A 20,826-nucleotide genomic window follows, 5' to 3' on the forward strand; every position below is an offset into this window, starting at 1 on the left:
ACAATGCAAGGAAGGTGCTGGGTGACTTTACTGCGCCTACTCCCGACTTCTATGGGAGAAGCATCTCTATCCCTGCCATTGGAGCAAACAACTTTGAGCTTAAGCCTCAATTAATTTCTCTAATGCAACAGAATTGCAAGTTTCATGGACTTCCATTGGAAGATCCTCATCAGTTTTTAGCTGAATTCTTGCAAATCTGTGACACTGTCAAGACTAATGGGGTTGACCCTGAGGTCTATAGACTTATGCTATTCCCTTTTGCTGTAAGAGACAGAGCTAGGATATGGTTGGACTCACAACCTAAAGAAAGCCTGAACTCTTGGGAAAAGCTAGTCAATGCCTTCTTGGCAAAGTTCTTTCCACCTCAAAAATTGAGTAAGCTTAGAGTGGAAGTCGAAACCTTCAGACAGAAGGAAGGTGAATCCCTCTATGAAGCTTGGGAAAGATACAAATAATTGATCAGAAAGTGCCCCTCTGACAAGCTTTCTGAATGGAGCATCATAGGTATTTTCTATGATGGTCTCTCTGAACTATCCAAGATGTCTCTGGATAGCTCTGCTGGAGGATCTCTTCATCTGAAGAAGACGCCTACAGAAGCTCAAGAACTCATTGAAATGGTTGCAAATAACCAATCCATGTACACTTCTGAAAGGAATCCTGTGAACAATGGGACAAATCAAAAGAAAGGAGTTCTTGAGATTGATACTCTGAATGCCATATTGGCTCAGAACAAGATATTGACTCAGCAAGTCAATTTGATTTCTCAAAGTCTGTCTGGAATGCAAAATGCACCAGGCAGTACTAAGGATGCTTCATCTGAAGAAGAAGCTTATGATCCTGAGAACCCTTCAATGGAAGAGGTGAATTACATGGGAGAACCCTCTGGAAACACCTATAATTCTTCATGGAGAAATCATCCAAATTTCTCATGGAAGGATCAACAGAGACCTCAACAAGGTTTCAACAATAATAATGGTGGAAGAAACAGGTTTAGCAACGGCAAGCCTTTTCCATCATCTTCTCAGCAACAGACAGAGAATTCTAAGCAGAACCACTCTGACTTAGCAACCATGGTCTCTGATCTAATCAAAACCACTCAAAGTTTCATGACTGAAACAAGGTCTTCCATTAGGAATTTGGAGGCACAAGTGGGACAGCTGAGCAAGAAAATTACTGAACTCCCTCCTAGTACTCTTCCAAGCAATACAGAAAAAAATCTAAAAGGAGAGTGCAAGGCCATCAACATGGCCGAACTTGGAGAGGATGAAGAGGCAGTGAACGCCACTGAGGAAGACCTCAATGGACATCCACTGGCCTCCAAAGAGTTCCCTAATGAGGAACCATGGGAATCTAAGGCTCACACTGAGACCATAGAGATTCCAATGGATTTACTTCTGCCATTCATGAGCTCTGATGAGTATTCTTCCACTGAAAAGGATGAGTATGTCACTGAAGAGCAAATTGCTAAATACCTTGGAGCAATCATGAAGTTAAATGACAATTTATTTGGTAATGAGACTTGGGAGAACGAACCTCCTTTGCTCACCAAAGAACTGGATGACTTGTCTAGGCAGAAATTACCTCAAAAGAAACAAGATCCTGGGAAGTTTTCAATACCTTGTACCATAGGCACCATGACCTTCAAGAAGGCTCTGTGTGACTTAGGGTCAAGTGTAAACCTCATGCCTCTCTCTGTAATGGAGAAGCTAGGGATCTTTGAGGTACAAGCTGCAAGAATCTCACTAGAGATGGTAGACAATTCAAGAAAACAAGCTCATGGACTTGTAGAGGATGTTTTGATGAAAGTTGAAAACCATTACATCCCTGCTGATTTCATAGTCCTAGAGACTGGGAAGTGCATGGATGAATCCATCATCCTTGGCAGATCCTTCCTAGCCACAGCAAAGGCTGTGATTGATGTGGACAGAGGAGAATTGATCATTCAAGTGAATAAAGAATCCTTTGTGTTTAAAGCTCAAGGATATCCCTCTGTCACCATGGAGAGGAAGCATGAAGAGCTTCTCTCAAAACAGAGTCAAAAAGAGCCCCCACAGTCAAACTCTAAGTTTGGTTTTGGGAGGCCACAACCAAACTCTAAGTTTGGTGTTGAACCCCCACATTCAAAGTCTAATTTTGGTGTTGGGAGGTTCCAACATTGCTCTGAGTATCTGTGAGGCTCCATGAGAGCCCTCTGTCAAGCTACTGACATTAAAGAAGCGCTTGTTGGGAGGCAACCCAATGTTATATTTTATCTATTTTCCTTTGTTATTTTATGTTTTCTGTAGGTTGATGATCATGAGAAGTCACAAAATCAATTGAAAAAGCAAAAACAGAAAGAAAAATAGCACACCCTGGAGGAGAACTTGTTGGCGTTTAAACGCCAGTGAAGTTAGCAAATGGGCGTTTAACGCCCAGTCTGGCACCATTCTGGGCGTTTAACGCCAGAAAGAGGCACCAGACTGGCGTTAAATGCCGGTAAAGGGCAAGCACCTGGCGTTAAACGCCAGAAATGGGCACCAGCCCGGCGTTTAACGCCAGAATTGGCATATAGAGCAATTTTGCTCGCCACTTGGTGCAGGGATGACTTTTCCTTGACACCTCAGGATCTGTGGACCCCACAGGATCCCCATCTACCCCACCACCCTCTTTCTTCTTCTTCACCAATTCACCAATCACCTCAACACCTCTTCCCCAAAAACCCTTCACCTATCAAATCCCATCTTTCTCTTCACCACTCACATCCATCCTTCATAAAACCCCACCTACCTCACCATTCAAATTCAAACCACGTTCCCTCCCAAACCCACCCTCACATGGCCGAACCCTACCCCTCTCTTCACCCCTATATAAACCCATCTTCACTCCTTCATTTTCACACACCCTAAACATTACTTCTCCCCCTTTGGCCGAACCACAAAGCCACCTCCATCTCCTCCATTTCTTCTTCATCTACTATCTTCTTTCTTCTTTTGCTCGAGGACGAGCAAGCCTTTTAAGTTTGGTGTGGTAAAAGCATTGCTTTTTATTTTTCCATAACCATTTATGGCATCCAAAGCCGGAGAAACCTCTAGAAAGAGGAAAGGGAAGGCAAAAGCTTCCACCTCCGAGTCATGAAAGATGGAGAGATTCATCTCAAGGGTGCATCAAGACCACTTCTATGAAGTTGTGGCTTTGAAGAAGGTGATCCCCGAGGTCCCTTTCAAACTCAAAAAGAGTGAATATCCGAAAATCCGACATGAGATTCGAAGAAGAGGTTGGGAAGTTCTTACCAACCCCATTTAACAAGTCGGAATCTTAATGGTTCAAGAGTTCTATTCCAATGCATGGATCACCAAGAACCATGATCAAAGTGTGAACCCGGACCCAAAGAATTGGCTTACAATGGTTCGGGGGAAATACTTAGATTTTAGTCCGGAAAATGTAAGGTTGGCATTCAACTTGCCCATGATGCAAGGAGATGAACACTCTTACACTAGAAGGGTCAACTTTGATCAAAGGTTGGACCAAGTCCTCATAGACATCTGTGAAGAGGGCGCCCAATGGAAGAGAGATACAAGAGGGAAGCCGGTTCAACTGAGAAGGCACGACCTCAAGCCCATGGCTAGGGGATGGTTGGAGTTTATCCAACGCTCAATCATTCCCACTAGCAACCGGTCCGAAGTTACTATAGACCGGGCCATCATGATTCATAGTATCATGATTGGAGAAGAAGTAGAAGTTCATGAGGTTATAGCCCAAGAACTCTATAAGGTGGCGGACAAGTCCTCTACCTTGGCAAGGTTAGCCTTTCCTCATCTCATTTGTCACCTCTGTTATTCAGTTGGAGTGGACATAGAAGGAGACACCCTCATTGATGAGGATAAGCCCATCACTAAGAAAAGGATGGAGCAAACAAGAGATCCCACTCATCATGAAGTCCCCGAGATGCCTCAAGGGATGCACTTTCCTCCACAAAACTATTGGGAGCAAATTAACACCTCCCTAGGAGAATTGAGTTCCAACATGGGACAACTAAGGGTGGAGCACCAAGAACATTCCATTCTCCTCCATGAAATTAGAGAAGATCAAAGAATCATGAGAGAGGAGCAACAAAGACAAGGAAGAGACATTGAGGAGCTCAAGCATTCCATAAGATCTTCAAGAGGAAGAACAAGCCGCCATCACTAAGGTGGACCCGTTCTTTGATTTCCTTGTTCTTTATTTTCCTGTTTTTCGAAAAATCATGCTTATGTTTATCTATGTTTGTGTCTTGTGATCATTAGTGTCTTAGTGTCTATGCCTTAAAGTTATGAATGTCCTATGAATCCATCACCTCTCTTAAATGAAAAATGTTCTTAAAAGAGAAGAATTGCATGAATTTTAAATTTTATAACAGATTAATTATTTTGATGTGGTGGCAATACTTTTGTTTTCTGAATGTATGCTTAAACAGTGCATATGTCTTTTGAATTTGTTATTCATGATTGGTTGGCTCTTGAAAGAATGGTGAAAAAGGAGACATGTTACTGAGGATCTTAAAAATCATAAAAATGATTCTTGAAGCAAGAAAAATCAGTGAATACAAAAAAAAAAGAAAAAAAACGAAAAAAAGGGAGAAAAAGAAAAAGAAAGAAAAAGAAAGAAATAAAGTTGTGATCCAAGGCAAAAAGAGTGTGCTTAAGAACCCTGGACACCTCTAATTGGGGACTCTAGCAAAGCTGAGTCACAATCTGAAAAGGTTCACCCAATTATGTGTCTGTGGCATGTATGTATCCGGTGGTAATACTGGAAGACAGAGTGCTTTGGGCCACGGCCAAGACTCATAAAGTAGCTGTGTTCAAGAATCATCATACTTAACTAGGAGAATCAATAACACTATCTGGATTCTGAGTTCCTATAGAAGCCAATCATTCTGAATTTCAAAGGATAGAGTGAGATGCCAAAACTGTTCAGAGACAAAAAGCTAAAAGCCCCGCTCATCTAATTAATACTGATCTTCATAGATGTTTTTGGAATTCATTGCATATTCTCTTCTTTTTATCTTATTTGATTTTCAGTTGCTTGAGGACAAGCAACAATTTAAGTTTGGTGTTGTGATGAGCGGACAATTTATACGCTTTTTGGCATTGTTTTTAGCATGTTTCTAGTAGGATTTAGTTAGTTTTTAGTATATTTTTAATAGTTTTTAGTTAAAATTCACTTTTTTGGACTTTACTATGAGTTTGTGTGTTTTTCTGTGATTTCAGGTATTTTCTGGCTGAAATTGAGGGACCTGAGCAAAAATCTGATTCAGAGACTGAAAAGGACTACAGATGCTGTTGGATTCTGACCTCCCTGCACTCGAAGTGGATTTTCTGGAGATACAGAAGCCCAATTGGCGCGCTCTCAACGGCGCTGGAAAGTAGACATCCTGGGCTTTCCAGCAATGTATAATAGTCCATATTTTGCCCGAGATTTGATGGCCCAAACCGGCGTTCCAAATCAGCTCAAGAATGCCCGGCGTTAAACGCCGGAACTGGCACAAGAATGGGAGTTAAACGCCCAAACTGGCACAAGAGCTGGCGTTTAACTCCAAGAAGAGTCTCTACACGAAAATGCTTCAATGCTCAGCCCAAGCACACACCAAGTGGGCCCGGAAGTGGATTTTTCTGTCATTTACTCATCTTTGTAAACCCTAGGCTACTAGTTCTCTATAAGTAGGACCTTTTACTATTGTATTTTCATTTTTTGGACGTCTAGTTCTTAGATCATCTTGGTTCTTCTGGTTCCCTCTTTGGGGGTCGAAGCCAATGATCACTTTTGTTCTTATGTATTTTCAACTGTGGAGTTTCTACACACCATAGATTAAGGTGTGGAGCTCTGCTGTACCTCGAGTATTAATGCAATTACTATTGTTCTTCATTTCAATTCAGCTTGTTCTTATTCCAAGATATCACTTGTTCCTCAACTTGATGAATGTAATGATCCGTGACACTCATCATCATTCTCACCTATGAACGTGTGACCGTCAATCACCTCCGTTCTACCTTAGATTGGGTGGATATCTCTTGGGTTCTTTAACCGGAATCTTCGTGGTATAAGCTAGAATTGATGACTGCATTCAAGAGAATCCGGAAGGTCTAAACCTTGTCTGTGGTATTCTGAGTAGGATTCAATGATTGAATGTCTGTGACGAGCTTCAAACTCGCGATTGTGGGGCGTTAGTGACAGACGCAAAAGAATCACTGGATTCTATTCCGACATGATCGAGAACCGACAGCTGGATAGTCGTGCCGTGACAGGGTGCGTTGAACATTTCCACTGAGAGGACGGGACTGTAGCCATTGACAACGGTGATGCCCAACATACAGCTTGCCATGGAAGGGAGTAAGAAGGATTGGATGAAGACAGTAGGAAAGTAGAGAGACGGAAGGGACAAAGCATCTTCATACGCTTATCTGAAGTTCTCACCAATGAATTGCATAAGTATCTCTATCTTTATCTTTATGTTTTATTCATACATCACCCATAACCATTTGAGTCTGCCTGACTAAGATTTACAAGGTGACCATAGCTTGCTTCATACCAACAATCTCCGTGGGATCGACCCTTACTCGCGTAAGGTTTATTACTTGGACGACCCAGTACACTTGCTGGTTAGTTGTGCGAAGTTGTGTTTATGCCATGGTATTGAGCACCAAGTCTTTGGGGCCATTACTAGGGATTATTTGAGTTGTGAAAAGTAGTGATCACAATTTCGTGCACCAGGCTACCATATCCTTTTCTTGTTCAAAAATTTCAGTAAAGTTGTCTCTGGATTGTTGTAATTTAGCTTCTCTTAGTTTCCTCTTCAGAGTCCTTTCAGGTTCAGGATCAGCTTCAACAAGAATGCCTTTTTCCTTATTCCTGCTCATATGAGAAAGAAGAGAACAAAAAAGGAAGAGGAATCCTCTATGTCACAGTATAGAGATTCCTTTATGTTAGTAGAAGAAGAAAGGGAATAAGAGTGAAGAAGAATGAATAATCCAAACACAAGGGTGAGGATAGGGGCAGAGATTGGAGATGAAGAGAAGTGTTAGTAAATGAATAAATAAATAGAATAAGATGAGAGAGAGAAGTTTTCGAAAATAATTTTAAAAAGGAGTTAATGATTTTTGAAAATTAAGATAAGAAATAAAATTAAAATTAAAATTTAAAACAATTAATTAATTAAAAAGAATTTTTGAAAAAGAGGGAGGTATTTTTGAAGATTAGACAGAGAAAAGTTGTTAGGTGATTTTGAAAAAGATAAGAAATAAACAAAAAGTCAAATAGTTAGTTGAAAAAAAAATTTGAAAATCAATTTTGAAAAGATAAGAAGATAAGAAGATATTTTGAAATCAAATTTTTGAAAAAGACAAAATTTTGAAAAAGGTATGATAAAAAGATATGATTAAAAAGATATGGTTGGAAAAGATTTAATTTTTTTGTTTAAATTAAAATTAATTACTTGACTAACAAGAAACTAAAAGATATGATTCTAGAATTTAAAGATTGAACCTTTCTTAACAAGAAAGTAACAAACTTCAATTTTTTGAACCAATCACATTACTTGTTAGTTAAGTATCCAAAATTTTGAAATAAAATTAAGAAAAGATTTTGAAAATAATTTTTGAAATTTTTGAAAATCATAAAAGAAAAATGAAACAGATTTGATTTTTGAAAAAGTTTTGAAAAAGATAAGATTTTTAAATTTGAAAATTTGACTTGACTTATAAGAAACAACTAATTTTAAAAATTTTTTTGACTAAGTCAACTCAAATTTTCGAAATTTTGAGAGAAAAAAGGGAAAAGATATATTTTTTATTTTTTTGAATTTTTAATGATGAGAGAGAAAAACACAATTATGACCCAAAACATAAAACTTTTGGATCAAAACATATGATGCATGCAAGAATACTATGAATGTCAAGATGAACACCAAGAATATTTTGAAGATCATGATGAACATCAAGAACATATTTTTGAAAAATTTTTATGCAAAGAAAACATGCAAGACACCAAACTTAGAAATCTTTAATGTTTAGACACTATGAATGCAAAAATGCACATGAAAAACAACAAAAGATACAAAACAAGAAAACATCAAGATCAAACAAGAAGACTTACTAAGAACAACTTAAAGATCATGAAGAACACCATGCATGGATTTTCGAAAAATGCATAAATTTTTAGAAAAATGCAATTGACACCAAACTTAAAGGTTGATTCAAGATTCAAACAAGAAACACAAAATATTTTTTATTTTTATGATTTTGTTATTTTTTTGTATTTTCTTTTATTTTTTTCGAAAAACATATAGGAAAAAGAAAATAAGAAATTCAAAATTTTTAATAAGAATTCCAGGAATCTTTCAATGTTGGCCTAAAGCTCCAATCCAAGGGTTGGACATGGCTTAATAGCCAGCCAGCTTTAGGATATAAATCAGGCATACAACAGCTGATATTTCAATTAACTTGCCTCTATGCTGATGGTTTGGAAGCCTCAGTCCAAAAGAATTAGACATGGCTTTACAGCCAGCCAGATTTCAACATGCTTCATGAAACTCTAGAATTCATTCTTAAAAATTTTGAAAAATTTTCGAAAACAGGTGATAAATTTTTGCAAGATTTTTTTTTTAAAATAAAACAAAAAGAAAATTACCTAATCTGAGCAACAAGATGAACCGTTAGTTGTCCAAACTCGAACAATCCCCAGCAACGGCGCCAAAAACTTGGTGCACAAAATTGTGATCTCTTATAATGGCATTCAACTTGGTGTGTGCATTTACTAACTCAGCACTTTCTTCACAACCTCGCACAACTAACCAGCAAGTGCACTAGGTCGTCCAAGTAATAAACCTTACGTGAGTAAGGGTCGATCCCACGGAGATTGTTGGTATGAAGCAAGCTATGGTCATCTTGTAAATCTCAGTCAGGCGGATAATAAATGGTTATGGAGTTTTGGAATAATAATAATAAATAAACAGAAAATAAAGATAGAAATACTTATGTAGATCATCGATGGGAATTTCAGATAGGCGTATGAAGATGCTGTGCTCCTTCTGAATCTCTGCTTTCCTACTGCCTTCATCCAATCCTTCTTACTCCTTTCCATGGTAAGCTGTATGTAGGGCATCACTGTTGTCAATGGCTACATCCCATCCTCTCAGTGAAAATGGTCCAAATGCTCTGTCACGGCATGGCTAATCATCTGTCGGTTCTCGATCATGTCGGAGTAGAATCCCTTGATTCTTTTGCGTTTGTCATCATGCCTAACAATTGCGAGTTTGAAGCTCGTCACAGTCATTCAATCCTGGAATCCTACTCGGAATACCACAGACAAGGTTTAGACTTTCCGGATTCTCATGAATGCCGCCATCAATTCTAGCTTACACCACGAAGACTCTGATCTCACAGAATGGAAGGCTCGGTTGTCAGGCGAGGCCAACCATGAGTTGTGCCTCAGGAATCCAAGAGATACACACTCTAGCTTTCGCTTGTAGAACGGACACTACAAGAAAAACACTCATTCAGGTACACTTGAAAAGTGTAGCTAAAAGTGAAAAAAATGATGCCTTATGCTACGGCTACGCTTTTTGGGGTGATTCCTATTCGGCCGTTGCCTATTCTCAAAGGCTACACTTTTCTGTACCAAGGGCTACGCTTTTGGCATTTGGGAATAGGCTATGCTTTTCAAGTGATGCTGTTTAGGATCAAAGGCTACGCTTTTCAGCTTTCATTCTTCCAGAATAGGCTACGCTTTTCAACCCTACTGCATCACTTGTAAAGCGTAGCCCCATTATATACCATAGCTACTTTTTATAAGCGTAGTCTTAGATCCCTCTTTTTTTTTTGGTATACTATAGCTACTGTATATAAGTGTAGCCTTAGGTCTCTTTTTTTTCCTCTATACTATAGCTACTATATATAAGTGTAGCCTTAGATCTCGTTTTTTTTTTCTGTTTGTATATATATATATATATATATATATATATATATATATATATATATATATATATAATTTTCTAATAATTATTAATACAACATAATGATTAATAATATGATTACATGTATAATAATTTTGTATTTTTATTTAAAAAAGTTGAATATTATAAAATAAAAATAAATACATAATTATACTAAATAATTTCTTTAAATAATAAAAATCTCAGTGTAGGACTTATGTAGCAAAAGACATCCAAGCTTTTCAAATATGACAAAGGTTGCACTCCCTGAGGAATCAATAACTTTCAACAAATCAACATGCTTTGAAGACTTTTCACAATAGTATGACCCAAGCTTCAGAACAACTTCAGTGCCACATCTACATTGAGCAACAAACCAATCAGGTCCACCAATCACTCCCATAATTGTACCATACACAGCATAATCACCATCCTAAAAGAAAAGTAACAATAAAAAGGGCATTAGTATTTTAATTTGGACTTGAATGATGAACATAAAAAGAAAGTGAAAAATAATAAAAAATGACTAACCTCTTTACATTCCTTCAATTCTCCAATTGTCTTCCGAGGTGTAATCTCGAGAAAATCTTCTGCAAGTGAGTAATAGTGATCACGTTTTTTAGCACTATTTGATTTCAAAGATCATATAAAGAAAGCAAAATTTTTGATATTATGTAAAGGAATATAGCAATACTATAGCATAGCCATGAAGCTTTAAAAAAAAGGTTGAACCTCATATTAACGTTGGAAAGGGGTTTCTGACTAATCAGAAATCTATCAAAGTTTTGTTTATGCTTAACAGTGCTATCAACCTGTTGCAACAATTCGGCACAACAAAAGGAAAATAGAAAATTTAGTTAGCAAAGACAGTAAACTTCAAGATTAAAAGAAACAGAGGAATGGCATGAAAGACAGCAGATGCTGGTGGTGCTGGGTGAGCAGTGAGAAGCAGTTAGAAGATGATGGCAACAGAAAAATCACGCAGTATAGAAATTATAGTAACAACCTAAATAGAAAATCATAGTTAAAAAATATGGAAAAAGAAAAATAACAAGAACATGAATCAACTAATAGAATCAACCAACAGAATAGAATCACAGTAATAACAAGTTAACTACAATAATTAAAAAAGAAAACTCAAGTAACAACAACATAAATTAGAGATGGATAGCACTCAAGATATAAGCAGAAAGACAGCAAATCAGAAATCTATGGGAATCTGTAGGCTGTATTTATAAAAAAGGATAGCACTCAAGATATAAGCATAAACCTTCAAACCTTGTCCCAATTGAAACTATTTGTGCTGACCTAACTTAGAATTTTAGGAACATGAAGCACAAATCAAAACACATGGAATTAGTTAACAGATAGAGTGAAGAGGAGGTACCTGTCACAAATTTGAACCTATTCCATCATGGATGCCATTCTTTGCTGATCAGCTTCTAGAAGTGATTCAAAACCAGCTAACATGCTCTTATCCATGATTCAACTAGGTATTTTGGAGAAGAAACTCAAACCCAAGGAACGAAATTGAAACCAGTTAACTAATAATAATATAGGATGAAACTAAAGACCAAAAAGAAATAGAAAGCAAACAAAACTTAACTAAAGATGAAGCAGAATTTTGTGCAGAAGATGAAGCCTACTAGTTCTTCTGGGAATTTGTGCAGCTTCCTCTGAATTCATGTTTCCTCTGATAAAATCAACAATGGAATCATCAATTTGGAATCAAAAGTGATCATAAGCACGAGTGACCAGAAGCACTAATAATATGCCTTATGGCTTATAATAAAAAATAATATGCATAATAAACTAAATTCACTAATGAAACCAGCACGAGTGATCAGAAGCACTAATGAAACAGAAATAATAGAGTTGTTGTACAACAACAAAAAATATTCACTAACCCTTCGACAAGCTTTAACTATATCTGACTCTGGGAATTGAGCACCACCTCGAATGTACTATCACCATAAATAAAAGCAAATAACTCATCCTCACTAAATGGAAGTAGAAAGAGGGAATTTGGATGCACAAAGTATACCTTGCTATAGTACCGCTTCAGCAACATTTCCTTTGCCACCCTGCACATGCCACAAAAATAGAGTAAATTTGACATGACCTGCATATGTTACCAAAATCATAAGAAAGAAGTAACATTTATTTTTACAAGACAACATAGTGTTTTAGGTATAGAAAAAGAACCTTGTTGCACAACCACTCAGTCCAAGATGGTTCTTTGCATAGAGGTGAAACAAGTATCAAACCAAGTACACGTTGTCTATACTTCATCTATTGTAAACATAAAAATATTAGAAAAATTGAACGATCCATCATTGAAACTCTAATGTAATTTAAAAAGGGGAGAGGCTGCATAGCACCAATATAATAACTTACAGCAAATAAGGTAAGAATGTAAGCCCCGGCAGCTACTCCCATGCACATTATTGCACTAAGACTGCAGACAAAAAGAATGTTGGGGTGAGATTGCCTTCTCAAAACGAACAACTTCCAATATTCAAAGCCTAATGGAAATTGGTGTAAACTAATTTTCTTTATGTCATTAAATAGAAATCAATTACAGATTAAGCTTGAACTTACTCACCCAAAAAAGTTGAGAACCTCGGCTATTTGATCTGCTAGGTTGTCAACAGAAAGAATTGGATAATCTGGAACAATCTCAGGAGCTCCCGACTGCAACAACTCTTGAACAAAGTACAAGATGATAAGAAAGCAAGAACATAAAATATTATCAATGAAGGAATTTATAACAGTGAAGAGATATATACATCAAGTAACACTGCAAAACAATCAAACACAGCTTAACACGATGAGCACAAAACAATCAAACACAGCTTAACATGATAGAAGCAGGAAATGAATGCTTAATTTACAAAAAGTTGAAGAAACTGGAATCAAAGAACTTCAAAATCAAGAGGAGTAACATATTAAACCTTTTTTCTCAACCTTGTGCCTGCCATTCATGGCACTTTCCTGAAACAAAGATCACGAAAATATCAACAAGAGAATTTCAAGTCAGAGAAAATTCAATAATCCAATGTCAATCATATAACACACGTTGAAGCACCGAAGCAAATCCTTGGCCTGTTCCGTATCATGATCCTCAGCCAGAGTAGTCCATAAACCAACAATGAAGTTAAGATCACCAATTGAAATTTTTTTAATAAGAACAGAAGTTAAGAACAATGAAAAATGAAGAAAGATTAATATTTTTCAACCCAATTTTAACACAGCTCATCACAATGATTAACAACAACAAAAAGCACTGAAGGAACAGTGAATCAGTAACATAGGCAGTGCAAATTTAAAATTTAAAAGTTGTCAATTTAAAATCTATCATCAAATACAATCAGTGAGCAAAGCCAATTCAACCAAGCACTGACTGAGCATTCTGTTATGATTCTGTGACTGGGAAGCAACAAAGTCAGCAACAAATTCAAGATACAGCAACAAAATTAACAAATCTTAGTAAAGTCCAAGATTATAGCAACATTTAGATCAGCAACAAGGCAAATTTATTGATTAGCAATTTTTTCAGCAACATGCAAATATACAGGGAGAAGGGAAATCTAGAGAAGAGAGAACAGGGAAGAGATGGTGCAGGGACTCACCAACGGTCGACGGCGAGTCAGCGACCACCCGACGGAAGGCGACGATGCAAGGGACAACCCCACGAGTTGCTTCTGCCACCGGTGACGAGACAGGCAAACCACAAGATGCCAGCGACTGAGACGAGACTTGAGTGACACTGGAAGGCAGAATCAAGCAGAGACAACCACGGACGACGAGCAGCAACCAACGCGCACAGCTCGAGCACTCACTAGCGGAGAGAGGCGCGAGCGGCTGAGCACAGAAGAGAGAGGCGAGATGCGAGCACACGACGTGGAGGATCCGGCGAGAGGCCCGAGAGTGCGCGACGGAGCTGACGGCGCAACGGAGCTGACAGCGCGACGGATCGTGATGGCGTTCTCTATGTCTCTCTGAACCTTGATGAGAATGGTGGAGCTAAAGTGCTGAATTGTGAAAGTGAAATGAAAGTGCGAAGGGCGAAGGGATGGGATTAGGGATTCATACATTTAGGGTTCGCAAAACTCAAAATGGCAGCGTTTTCCTGCACAGCTAAAAAACTGGCTGGGTCCCGGTTCGGTTCGACCGGCCAGTAACCGGTCTGTTCAATGCCGGTTTCCAGATTTTACGATTTTCCTTATTGTTCGAACCGATTTAGTGTCCGGTTCACGGTTCGACCGGTTCGAACCAGTTTTCAGAACATTGGAACAAAGAACGACACTGTTTTTTTAAAAAAAGATTAATCCGGTCCGGGTTATATAAACCGGTCTGGGTCACCGGTTTTTATGAAACCCGACCGGATCAATCGGTTTTTACCGGGTTTATTACTTAAACGGTTCGACGAATGGCTCGACCCGACCATATGACCGGGTGATTGGGTTTTCGGTCGAACCGGCCGGGTCGAGCCGGGTTTGATAACTTTGCCCTAGAGTGTAGTATGTGATTTGGTGAAAAGGAAACAAAAAATTACTAAGTGTTTGTGAGTTGTGTTAAATTTTTTTGCACTAGATACATTAGGCATCACTTTTAAAATGCACCCAAAACTTAATAAATAGGCTACCCTCTAAAAGCGTCTCCTTTGATATGAAAAGTGAACCTATAGATATCAACCTACGGCTACGCTTTATAAGTGATTTCTGTAATACCTAAGGCTACACTTTTTAAATGATGCCACAATTGTGTATCCTTTTCTCTTATAAAAAGGCAACACGGAGAAAAGCGTAGCCTATTCTATGAATAGGCTACGCTTTTCAAATGTAGCTTAAAAAAAGTATGGCTGAATGGGTATTTTTCTTGTAGTGGGAAGTGGTTGTCAGGCACGCGTCCATAGGGACAGATGATGATGAGTGTCACGGATCATAACATCCATCAGATTGAAGTACGAGTAGTATCTTAGAACAGAAATAAGATTGAATTTGAATAAAAGATAGTAGTAATTGCATTAAAACTCGAGGTACAGCAGAGGTCCACACCCTTAATCTATGGTGTGTAGAAACTCCACCGTTGAAAATACATAAGTGATGAAGGTTCAGGCATGGCTGAATGGCCAGCTTCCAAAACATGATCACATGATCAAAAATACAATCCAGGATGTCTAATACAATAATAAAATGTCCTATTTATACTAGACTAGCTACTAGGGTTTACAGAAGTAAGTAATTGATGCAGAAATCCACGTCCGGGGTCCACTTGGTGTGTGCTTGGGCTGAGCTCGAGCTTTACACGTGCAGAGGCTTCTTTTGGAGTTGAACGCCAAGTTGTAACGTGTTTTTGGCGTTTAACTCTGGTTCGTGACGTGTTTCTGGCGTTTGATTCCAGAATGCAATATGGAATTGGCGTTGAGCGCCAGTTTATGTCGTCTAATCTCGAATAAAGTATGGACTATTATATATTGCTGGAAAGCTCTGGATGTCTACTTTCCAACACCGTTAGGACCGAGCCATTTGGAGTTCTGTAGCTTCAGAAAATCCAACAGCATCAGCAATCCTTTGTCAGCCTTCTATCAGAGTTTTGCTCAGGTCCCTCAATTTCAGCCAGAAATTACCTGAAATCATAGAAAAATACAAAAACTCATAGTGAAGTCCAGAAATATGAATTTATCATAAAAACTAATGAAAGCATCCCTAAAAATAGCTAGATTATACTAAAAACTATCTAAAAATAATGCCAAAAAGCGTATAAATTATCCGCTCATCACACACTCATTAGGATTAGTTTATAGTTAGTTTTAGAGAGAGAAGCTCTCACTTCTCTCTAGGATTAGGATTAGGATTAGGTTTAGTTCTTAGATCTAGATTTTAATTCATTTTTTTCTACTTCTATCTTCTCAATTTCTTGTAGTTACATTCATTCTTCTTCCATTCTTTTGTTGTAATCTCGTTTATGTTGTTCTTGTGTTTTGTTGTAGATCTACTTTTGTTTCTTCTACTCTCTTTCAATTCAATCAAGGTAATTCATAATAAATGTGTTTCTTTTGATTGTTGTTGTTAATTCTTTCCAATAATTGTTGTTAGATTCTATTCTTGTTATAAATTTACCATGCTTTTCTTTTGTACCTTCCAAGTGTTTGATGAAATGCTTGGTTGGATTTTAGTATAGATTTTGTTCCTCTTGGCCTAGGTAGAGTAATTAGTGACTCTTGAATTATCTAATTCCTTTGTTGATTGATAATTAGAAGTTGCTAATTGATTTGAATGCCTCTAAAGCTAGTCATTCCTTTAGGAGTTGATTAGGACTTGAAGAATCAAATTGATTCATCCACATGACTTTCCTCCATGGTTAGAGGTTAACTAAGTGGGAATAATGGACAATTGTTTTTCACAATTGTGGAGGATAACTAGAATAGGACTTCTAGTTCTCATATATTGCCAAGAGCTTTGTTAGTTGTTAGTATTTTCCTTGCCATTTGTAATTCTTGTCTAAAATCTTAAAAACCCCAAACATAACTCACAACCAATAACAAGACACTTTATTACAATTCCTAGGGAGAATGACCTGAGGTTCAATACTTCGGTTTATAAATTTTAGGGGTTTGTTTTAGTGACAAAAAATATTTTGTATGAAAGGATTATTGATTGGTTTAGAAACTATACTTGCAACGAAAATTCATTTGTGAAATTCTATACCATCAAAAATCTAATCATCAAAATGGCACCGTTACCGGTGATTTGCAATGGTGTTGTGTTATTGGTTATTGTACATATGTGAATATTGTGAATAGCTTGATTTTTGGATTGCTTTATAGCTTTGCTAGTTTTAGGATTTTATTTCCTTACTTCTTATTAGCTTTTGTTCTTATTTTCTCTTTTCATTATGAATTCTCACTTTGGCTATATGAGTTTGGTTCCAATTATGTTGTAGGAAATGAGAGCTTCCATGAGGATGTGTATCAAGGATGGGATAATCAAAGGTGGGAGGAGCCATATGCATATGATCAATCTTCTCGGCAACAACCTCTACCAATGCACTATGAAGAAGAGCCATTCTATGATGCATACCAATCAAATGGCTATGGTGAATCTCCATGTGACTTTCAAGAACCACCACCATATGCCTATGAATCATATCCTCAACATGACCCTCAACCATACTCACAAGCCTCTTTTCACCAAACACTTCAATGTGACCTTGATCCATATCCACCATACCAACCACCTTTTGAGCCATATGAGCCCTACATAGAACCATCATTCCAAGATTACTACTCCCAAGAACCATCTCAATACACACCACCACATCATTACCAAGAAAAACCACCTTCCTATTATGAACCCATTCTCCAAGACATTGAACCCTCATATCCATTCCAATCCTCAATGGATGAAATCCTTAGCCTTATACTTCAAGGGCAAGGAGAAATGCAAAGGGAGACACTAGAATTTGTAGCTACTTTGACCAAGGTAGTAAGCGTTTTAGTCTCCCAATATTTGAGCACCCAAAGCACTCTTATGGTCACATGTGGAGAGTCAATTGAAAAGTATAGCATGAAGGAGAGATTGGAAAATCCGGTGGAAAATGTGGAATGTTATTTTGCATTAGAGCAATTGGAGGAGCCTATGATCATTGAAGAAGAGGAAGAAGTGGTTGAAGACTTAGGAGATGCAGAACCTCCTTGGGAACCTAGAGTTGAAGAGAACCCCTCCAAGAAGAGTGAATTTGATATTGAGGAGGAATGTGCATAATCTCCAAGGCATATTCTATATGAGGACTTGGAAGGAATGGAGCAAGAATTGAGTTCCCTTGGTGATGAAGACCATGCATCCAATCTTCTTGGTGGTGAATCCTTTGAGTTTGAAGAGCCTTCTCCCAATGAATTTGAAAGTGATGTGGAGGTAGATTTCTCTCAACCTCCCATTTATGACTTGGGTGATGGAGAAGAGTTAGATGAAAATGATGAACAAAGGATTGAAGTTGAAGTATTTTGTGAAGAAGTGGAGGCAACCAAGGAAGAATATAAGGGAGTAGAGTTTGTAAGGATATTGGAGACACCTTTCCCCAAGCCACCACCATCTATTCTTTCATTCAAGTGGGTAAATTTCTTATACTTAAGCTTTATCATTCCCCTTGAATATGGTTTGCTAGAGATGGATGGTCAACTTAGATATATTTGTGGCTTTAAGCGTAAAAGGGAGATGGTTAGTGGTTGGCATTGTAAGGGTTGGTATAGAGCTAGATTGCTTGGGTTTAGGAGGATGTTTGGTCTCTTAAATGAGAATTCTAAAGTCATGCCACCCGGATGGATTAATAATGATCAACTTCAAGATGGGTGTCAAAATAAAATGTGGGATCCCAGATCGCATAAGGAGAATCAATTTTGGGAGTCCCAAGCTTGTGAAGAACTCCATCAACACTTGGTGCAACAAATAAGAAATCTTGGGGCACAATGGAGGACCAAGTATTCGTGGATGTTCAAAGATAGCTTCAAGCACAAGCCACCTTGAGAGGAGCTCCCCATAAGTCCAACTTAAGGACAATAAATAAAAGTGCTAGGTGGGAGACACCCCACCATGGTAAATTCCTTTCATTTTTTTCTCTTTTGTACATACTAATAGAATTAGTTTAATTTCAGATTTTGTTGAGTTTGTTGAGTCTAATTGGTAGTTTAGTATGTTAAATAAGGTTTTATGGTGTTTTGGTAGCTGTTTGGAGGTTTGGAATGCTTGGATTGGTGCAAAAACATAGAAAATTTTTTTTTGAAAAGCAGAGCACCATCCACGCGTACGCACACTGCGCGCGTACGCGTGCATCAAGCGTTTTCGACCATCCACACGCGCGCGCCATGCGTGCGTACGCGTGGATTGCAAAATTTCATTCCTCCATACATTGACCCGAGAGTTGTGCCTAAGCTGCGCCAGTACTGTGCCTTTTGCACAAACCAACTCGCGCGTACGTGCCACCCTAGAAATAAGCCATCGACGTGGACGTGCCATGTACACATACGCGTCGCGTCCATCACACCACCACCCGCGTGCCGCCATGCGTGCGTACGCGTGGATGCCCTTCCTTCACTACATTTCTTTTCTTCTCTTCTTTCCATTTCTTTCCTTCTCCTTTCTTCTTTCCTTCTTCTACCCCTCATCCAACACTCCCACACACCATTGATAACCATTTATTTTAGTTAGTTATTTGTTAGTTAGTTAGTTAGTTAATTAGTTAGTTAGTTAGTTGATTAGTTAGTTTTAGTTAGCTTTCATTTCATTTTCTCTTTCACATTGTAAGTGTTGGATTGTTATTTTTGTTTACCATTAATTGCTGCTGAATATTGAAAAGAGATGTTATGTTAACATCATTATGTTTATAATCTTTGTTGGATTTTATTGTTAAGGTTATATTTTGCTACTTGGTTTTGAGTTTCTTCATGCTTACCTTTTAAGAATACCAAGTTATGAGAATTGCCTTCGAGCTTGTAACTCTTCTTGAATTGCATGATTTGGCCACCATGTGATTTAAACCTTATTCTTTGATTAGGCAAACTCTTGATATTGGATGTTGTTCATGTACTTTAATGCATTGTGTTTCATTATTATATGCATCCATACGCTTTTAGCTTCAATGCTCTCATGCTTCTTTAATGCTTGTTTTACTTCACAAGCTTACTTAAAGCATCTCAAGCACACTAGGATAAGTGAAGTGCATGCTTCTTTTGCGACATCGCCTTTTGTGCTAGTGTGTGTTCTCAAAGGCGCGCAATTTAGAATTCACACTTATTTGTCACTAATGTCACACTAATTCACTCACTCATTCCTAGTGATTAGTACCTCATTCCAACAATTATGCTTCCTTGCTTTCATATGTTCTCATCTTATGGTGTTATATTTTTGTTTTTCATGATGGATGCACCACAAGCAATAACGGAAGCAAGACAAAGAATATGCAGCAGCCGATTGATCTACCAGCTGAAGGTAGCAATCCGAAGAGTCGATGTACCCCATTGCTCATCTTTGAGTGCACCGAGGATGGTGCAAACTTTTAAGTGTGGGGAGGTCGTCCGACCGATCGGCGATTTTGGGTGACAAGTTTCTAATTCCAACACTTTTGCATTTCATTCTAGGATTTTAGGATTTTTACTTGCATTTTCTTATTTTTGCATATGTATACATAATAAGCTTAGTCAAAATAATAAAAATTTTCAAGGATTTCTATCTATAGGGTACCAATTGATTTGAGTGAAAACTTTTCATAGAACTTGCTTGAATTATATATCTTGTGGATCATGTTTTTGAGCTAAGAACACAAGGAAGTGAGTTTTGAGCCTAATGGTGTGGTTACATCTTATTACCACTTATATTTCCTTCTTGTGTGCAATTGTTCTCTTCTTATGATTGTAATCTTTGATTTGTTTGATTCTTTATGTCCATTATTTTGTGTATACATGCATTTATATGATTGAGGCCATCATTTCATTAGCTCACTTACCCAAATAGCCTACCTTTTATCTTCTATTGTCAGCCAATTTGAGCCTACGCTTAACCCACTTGTTCTTAATTTAGCACATTACAAGCATTAAAGCGGAAAACAATAAAAGTCCTTATTTGGATCTTTAATTAGCTTAGGCTAGTGTGTGTGTAACATTCAAGTGTGGGAAATCTTGGGACATTGGGCGAATAAAAGGGTAGTTTTGTATCGTTATTGAAAATATTGGGAATTGGGTACATACTCATGTATTGATCAAATGTAAAACCTTATGCATTGATGTTCTTGTATGTAGAAAGAAAAAAATTGAGAAAAACAAAAGAAAAAGGAAAGGAAAGAAAAATAATATGGAAAATAAAAAAAACAATAGAAAAAGAAAGAAA

At 37.7% G+C, this 20,826-nt stretch overlaps 1 long non-coding RNA gene and 1 other non-coding gene across 2 annotated transcripts; both read right to left on the minus strand.

Moving 5' to 3' along the window:
* Positions 1-377: 377 nt before the first annotated feature.
* Positions 378-485, minus strand: LOC130971443 (small nucleolar RNA R71). Its single transcript, XR_009082662.1, has one exon. It is a non-coding gene; the product is annotated as a small nucleolar RNA R71 (small nucleolar RNA).
* Positions 486-11,986: 11,501 nt separating this feature from the next.
* LOC130967368 (uncharacterized) lies at positions 11,987-12,389 on the minus strand. Its single transcript, XR_009081325.1, has 3 exons — positions 12,341-12,389; positions 12,149-12,235; positions 11,987-12,027 (listed from the first exon to the last, which is right to left on the minus strand). It is a non-coding gene; the product is annotated as an uncharacterized LOC130967368 (long non-coding RNA).
* Positions 12,390-20,826: the final 8,437 nt, after the last annotated feature.

This window comes from Arachis stenosperma, chromosome 3 (assembly GCF_014773155.1).
Source record: "Arachis stenosperma cultivar V10309 chromosome 3, arast.V10309.gnm1.PFL2, whole genome shotgun sequence".
Lineage (NCBI taxonomy): Eukaryota > Viridiplantae > Streptophyta > Magnoliopsida > Fabales > Fabaceae > Arachis > Arachis stenosperma.